The 7429-nt window shown below is 38.3% G+C and overlaps 1 pseudogene; it reads right to left on the minus strand.

Moving 5' to 3' along the window:
* Window positions 1–3183: 3183 nt before the first annotated feature.
* On the minus strand, window positions 3184–3429 carry LOC121138948 (annotated as a pseudogene).
* Between the last annotated feature and the right edge of the window lie 4000 nt (window positions 3430–7429).

Consider the following 7429-nt stretch of genomic DNA (forward strand, 5'->3'; position numbering starts at 1 on the left):
GAAAGTAGTTTGCATCAAACAACGCCCAAATTCCCAAATATTATTTATAAGTATTGTTTTCATATAAAAGGGGTTTGTTACAAATGGTTAATGATCACAACCAATCTCTTTTTAAAGGTAAATGGGAGATTATGGTATAGAAATGAATACTTTGTATTGGAATGGATTTTCATTTACTGATACAAATTTAAGGTCAATTTTGTGATATGTTTATTTCTTCTCTTGTTTAAGTATTGTGCTTATACTGATCTTTGAAAATGTAATGCATAATTAAACACAGATTGTATACAGTCACCTATAATAGTCAGAATTTATAGTTAGTTTAGTTAGGTTTTCTAAAGATTAGGCATATGTCCAAAAGATGCCCATTCATACAACAAAGATGTCTGTTCCACTATGTTCATAGCAGCCTTATTTGTAATAGCCAGAACTTGGAAGCAACCTAGATGTCCCTCAATCGAAGAGTGGATAGAGAAAATGTGGTACATCTACACAATGGAGTACTATTCAGCAGAAAAAAATAACGGAATCATGAGATTCGCAGGCAAATGGATGACACTAGAAGAAACCATCCTGAGTGAGGTAACACAGTCACAAAAAAGAGAAATATGGCATGTACTCTCTCATATATGGATTTTAGACATAGATCTGGGGAGTGCCAGCCTACAATCCTATGGCCAGAGAGTCTGGGAAACAGAAACTTCATTTAGTGGCTGATCGAAGAAGAGGCAGACTCCCTTGGTTAAGGACTGAGCTGAACTCAAGAAAGCCAGTAACAGAGAGGGAGGACTGATGATCAAAGGGATTAAGACTGGGCTGGTTTAACCCCCAGAAACAGCTGACCAGACAAAGGTTAACTCTTGAATCCCAGGCATCAGCCTGGGAATCCAGCATGGGACTGATCAAGACCTCCTGAATCTGGGTGTCAGTGAGGAGGCCTAGGGAATCTATTGAGCCTTGGGCAGCAGATCAGTACCCATCCCAAGTATACACATGGACTTTGGACTCCCATAGAACAATGTGAGGTGCACTCTCATCCTGAACTCTTGGGGAAGGGTCTAGGCCCTGCCCTATATGAAATGACAGACTATGGACACCCCCATGGAGGACCTCACCCTCCCTGGGGGAATGAGGGGTTAACGGAGGGGGGGTTGGGGGGAGGGCACGGGAGGAGGGGAGGGAATGGGAGAGGGACCTGGAACTGACTTTTGAAGCAACCTCGTTTCTTATCTAAATTTAAACTGGAAAATAAAATATAAAAAAAAAGATACAGAGATGCATTTAAGATGGATAGATATTCTTCAAAACTTTCAAAGACCTACAGAATATATGGTTTAGGGTTTTTCATGATAGTGAGACACTACTCCTCCTGGCACACCAATTATATCTGAGAGGAAGATGGGCATCGAAGAGACTTGTTATGGAGTTTGCTTTCAACATGGCAAGATTAGCCATTTGGGCAAGAAACTGCTCTTGCCTGGAGTGTTTGACTGTTGCTATATAAACGGGACATGAAAGAACCACAGGAAAGTGACTGCTGATTTTACAAAACAAGATGGACAGTCCTAAAGGGTTCTTGCTTCATGGAAGAGTCTGCCAGACTTTCTGCAGGACACAGAAAAAAATGACTGACAAACTGCCAATGCAGGTAGACAGTTTAAAATTTCCTGCTTTGTTGAGAAGTCTGCCAGACACTATGGGCCTATGGGCTGAAAATGGGTGCCCCAACATTACAGAAGAACTTTGGATGACTGTTCAGGTAGCGAGATATCTCTGTCAATTCTAGTGTTTATGTATTATCGTTCTGTGGTCTTTGATGGAATTGAAGACAGATGGTTATGGTTATAGTTTTCCTTAGTTAGAATTAAAAATAAGTTACATATAAGACTTTAGACTCATAAAGATAGGATAGATGATATTTTATTTAAATCTTGCTAAATGTTAATGGACTAAATATTGTATTTATAGTTCTTGCTTAATAACTGTCTTGTTATATATTTTACTATGTTAAAGTTAAAACCTTTCTTTTTATTTAGACAAAATAGAGGGGATGATGAGGTAAGTCCTTCTGTGTATATGTTTGTCTTATACATACAAATAAAGCACTGTTGGCCAATAGGGAAGGAATACAGGTGAGAGTAGGAGTCAAGGAGGATTCTGGAAAATGTAGTCAAGAGTTGCCATATGATATCAGGAGGAAAGGACGCATCAGGATGCCTTCCTCAGAAAGATAAATCCTTATAAAAATATATATTAGTAATATAATTAAGTCAGAGATAACTGATAAGAAACCATAGCAAACGGCCAACAACATTATAATTAATATAGTGTCTCCTGTGTTATTTGGGGTATAAAGCTGCGACAGGACCCAGGTGGGATCCTGCAATAGTTTATATTATAAGACATAATTTTAGATTATTTTATCTGATAAGAGCTTATTAGACAAATACACAGCTACCAAAAAGTCCTTCCCTTGGAAGATAAGAAGCTAAGTGAAATGAGAAGTGTTGTTTCTATCATGTGTAGTCAGCATGGAATTAGGAAAGCTTTAATTTGGGAGTAAGATTGGGTCCCCACTGATTTAAACTGTAATAGGATTGCTAAATCATATATCCTGTGCTATGTCAAGGTGATCCACACATCTTAAATCTCATTGATGAAAATCAAGCATGCATGAGGGGAGCCAGATAAACGAAAATGTGTACCTGATAGTTGCTGAGCAAGATGAACTGAAGGTATTTATATCACTGTATTTACTACCTTGTAATATTTTGGTGCTAAATAAATATTGCAACTCATAAAATGATCCACATTACATGGGTCATCTTACCACATCAAGTCTGGAATCATACTAAAACCAGGAAGCATTATTTACACATTTGTATGACAGACTTTAGACTCCCAAGGAAGTCCTTACCCTCTTTGAGAAATGAATGGGAGTGAAAAGCAGGAGCAGAAGAAAGGGAGGAAGAAGGAACTAGGGTTGGAACAAAAATTTAAAATAATTTTTTAAATAAAAAATAAATAAAAAACAAAAAAGTACATTCTTTAGTTGTTTATATTCTTACCTTTAAAATTTATTACTGCTATGCTAAAAATAGTTTTCTTTTTGGTTTTTTTTTTGGTTTTCACATTTTATTAGAAGGCAACAGGTAAGGGCATCTCTTCCATCAGCAGAAGTATTCACAGGTTCTTCAGCCATTCCAGGCTTGGGTCCTGGTGGTGGCTGGGCATATCAGGTATGTTTCCATTATCTCACACAGGCACTGGGTATTTGTAGGGTGTGTCCTGGTTGATCATGGCAGCATACTTGTTATAGGGGCTGACTGTGGACATAGTTATAGCGAGGATGCAGACTGAAAAGTACACTACCAGCACTAGCTCCTTTGTCCAGACATGACTGAGGAAGACAGTGAGTCTCCCAGCCATTGTGGTCTTGGAGGAAACAAGAAGAATAGTTTTCTAAAAATAAATAGGTTGGTGGTGGAGAGATGGGCTAGGATTGGTGGTGTACACCATTAATTTGAGAACTCCAGAATCAGAGGCGAGCAGAATTTCATGAATTCTAGGTCAATCTACTTAATGATGCATTATCTAAAAATCTAAAACGAATAAAATAGTCAAGCGTTTAGCTTTGGACTACTGGTCAAGTTTCAATTTCAAGGTCCATACATTCAAATTTCAAAATGTTTTATGACTTTACCAGTATGAAACATTTTAAGGGCCTAGTAAATACTCTGCACAGTCTTGCATATAGTCCTCCCTCCTGTCATCATCTGTGTCTACCTAATTTAAGACATGTTTGCTTCCTTCTGAATCCCCATGCAAATTTTAAACTTCATTTTAAAAATATGTTTTAGTTTTTATAAAAGTTTTAGTTTAATTATATTACTTTCCCCTCTATAGAAAATTGTGTAGCAACTGGAGGGTGACTAAACATTGTTTGCAAATTCTGATTTCCTCTGCTATGCTGCTTTTCCCAGCTTCTCTCCATCAGAATATCCACCAGATCATCAATTTTCACCTCAAATATCACCTCCTTGTATTCACTGCTCTGTGTTCTTCTAAGTAATAGTTGAGTACTCATTTTTATGCTTGTACAGCAAAGCCTCAGAGTTCTTTCCTTGCACAAGGTTGTATCACTTGACTTATTAGTTTATCATTTCCCAAGAGAAGCAGGGACTCTCTGGCAAGAATAAAATCATATCTAGCAAAATGTACTAAATACATGAATGAACTTATGTCATGAAGGGTCAAAACAAAAATCAGCTAAAAGAAATTAGAGAAAATGGCTCACATTTTTTATTTCATGTCCTAGTTTCCAATTTAAAGTTTAAAGGGTTGACTATCTCCCCTACAAGGTCATACAGAGATTAAAAACATAAATTACTTCTTTTATTTTTTGTAAGTAAGGGAATTTATTGGAAAGAAGGGTATAAAAAGCATGATTCTAACACTTCTTTAGAATATTAACAAATTAGAAAAAGTTAGAAACTACAGAAAAGGTAGACACCCTAAAGTTGAGAACATATTAAACTTCATACATGTTAGGCAATCACTCCAACACAGTTGTATCCCAAGTTTAATTTCTAAATGTTGATAAAGATCCTACCTTGAAATGATATATTAGGCCATCTTTACCCTGACCATATTGTTGTTTCATATGTCTTCAGTATATTGCAACAAAGCACTTGTCTAATATTTAATATTGAGAACATATTAAACATTTCTTGATACAGACAACTTGCTGAGGTTCACTAGAGATGTTGACTTCTCTCAATGATGTAACACTTTTTGCTTTCAATTTAAGATGTAATTCAATTGCCTTTATAGAGTTTCTCTGTCCAAATCTTTAAAGAGAGTCTTTGGGCTCCTCACCCACTGACTTCCCCAGTATCACAGAATGTTGTTTACTAGCTATTCATTAGATAGTCAGTAGCAATGGGAGTTTCACCTCCTGTGCTTGAAATAGATTCTTTTATCAGTTATGCTACAGTCACCCTTGGGAGTATAGACCTTTTCCATTATTATATCTAGTTGAGAAATGAGAGACTGTCTGGAACACTCAATTCGGATCCCTAGTGCACTAAGGAATGGAATTCCCAAACTGAACACTGGAGCCTTTGCTGTAAACTTTCTGTCTTATGGAACACATTTTTGCATTTGGTAGGAATAAGCTTTTGTCTATCAGCAAAGTGATTTATTTTCTAATCTAAACCTTATCACACTGGTCTGTAGTATGAGGAGGGAGCTGGTATTTAACACCAGTCTCTATGTACTGGCCTCTATGTTAGTTTTCTGGCAATATCTTATTCTGACTTACAAATCATGCAAGGTAATTGTCATTTTCTTCACCTTACAAGAATCATTTATGAAGGCCAAACAGCTAGGTCCCAAAGAGGCAATCGTGAGGCTCATGCTCCCTCTAACAGAAAATGTCTCCTCCTACATATTACTATGTATAAATAGGAGAATTATATAGGAGTACTCAGTGTATCATATTTTTGAAATCATTTAAAAACCTAGCTCTATACAGTTAATTACAAACATTTTAAAAATAATAGGTCTAACCAAATTTTTTCAGTGGGTCACATTGAGGTTTATGAAAACCTAAGTAGTCCTCCCCCCACGCCAGATTTGGTTTTTTATTTTTATCATTTCATTTGCTTTCTTCAGCACAGACAATGGACTTAAGGATTTTGGGGATGCCAGCCCCCAAAGAAAATTTATAAAGAATTTTTAGCCAGAGAAACCATATAAAGGCAATTGAATTACTTGCTGAGTTAGAATAAAAGATATACCCTGTCAGTAAGTTACATTCCTTTATCCTAAAGCACTTTTTGTTTCTAAAAAAATACATCTTAAGATGGTATATAAGATAGTCGTCAAAATCCTTACCAGGTAGGGGCATGTAAGGTAGTCTCTCCACTATTGCTTGTTTGCCAGTTGATGTCATCCTTGTAGATCTCTAGAAATCTCTCTAGTGCCATATCATCCCTCAAATCTAGAATGACTCCATCTATTATGGTATCTCTCATCCTCCTCTTCTCTATTCTTCCCCCAACTCAACCTTCCTGCCCCCCCATGTCCTCCTCTCCACTCCTCTTCTCCCCTTCTCTTTTTCCTGGCTCCCTCTACCCTTCCCTCCCCCCCATGCTGCCAATCTGCTCAGCCTTTCATCCTGTGACAGACTAAAGCAGAGGCAGACACCCACAGCTAAACACTGAACTGAACTCCTGGAACCCAGTGACAGAGAGGAAGGAATGATGAGCAAAGGGGTCAAGACTCGGCTGGTGAAACACAGAAAAACAGCTGACCTGAAAAAGGGAGAGATCTTGGACCCCAGACTGATGGCTGAGAGGCCAGCCTGGGACTGATCCAGACCCTCTGAATGTGGGTGTCAATGAGGAAGCCTAGGCAATCTATGGGGCTTTGGGTAGTAGATCAGTATATATCCCTGTCACACAAATGGACATTGGGTATCCATCCCACAATGAGGGATGCTTTCTCTATAAGGACACTTGGGGAGGACCTAGGCCCTCCCGGTAATGAATTATAGACTCTAGAGATCCCCCATGGAAGGTCGTAGGCTCCCTGGGGAACAGAGTGGGGATTGGGGGTGGGGGTGGGGGGAGGATGGTGGGAGGGAGCAGGCATGGAGAGGAGGGAGAGGGAGCTGGGATTGACATGTGAAACCAGCTTGTTTCTTATTTAAATCGATAATAAAAAAATTTTTAAAGGCTAAAAAATATATTTTACATTAAAATAGAATTTCATTACATTTCCCCCTCCTGTTCTTACCTCCTTCCTTTCCCAAATACACTCTCTTCAACTTCCCTATGCCCTTAACTCTCAAACTGATAGACTCTTTTTTGATAATTATTGTTACACAATATGCATATATGTTTATATGTGCACAGATAACATATATGTGATCTGCTGAGTCCACTTCTGGTACTTCTGTATCTGGTTTCAGGGCTGGCCACCTGTCCTTTCCCAAGATGCCTTTAGTTCCCTGTAGCTCTTTGTCTAGGGTTGGGATGCCATGAAGTTTTCTTTCTTCTGCTTTATCATGTCTGCTGTACTCACCTTTCTCCTGGTCTGGCTTGTACAGCTACTTCTAGGAGAGGCTGTTTGAAAGCAAAATTCCTAGTATTCCAGCTCTTAACAGTCTTTCTACGTGAAACACTCTTGATGCCATTGGAAGCCTGACTAAACCTTAGGCAGTTTTCAAATTGACTACAGGCCTCTTATCTTCCTTCTTATCTCTTTTCTTCTTAGAGCATTGCCTGTAGTAGACTTACAATAGCTAAAATTTTCTTCCCCTCTAGATATCTATGCAAATGTACTATCACATCCTAAGAATAAGTTCCTTAAAGACCTGGGAGTGACCCCTTTGAAATGTAGCATTATGTAAGACTACCCTCTG

The sequence above is a fragment of the Mesocricetus auratus genome, unplaced genomic scaffold (assembly GCF_017639785.1).
Source record: "Mesocricetus auratus isolate SY011 unplaced genomic scaffold, BCM_Maur_2.0 Super-Scaffold_6730, whole genome shotgun sequence".
NCBI classification, from domain to species: Eukaryota; Metazoa; Chordata; class Mammalia; order Rodentia; family Cricetidae; genus Mesocricetus; species Mesocricetus auratus.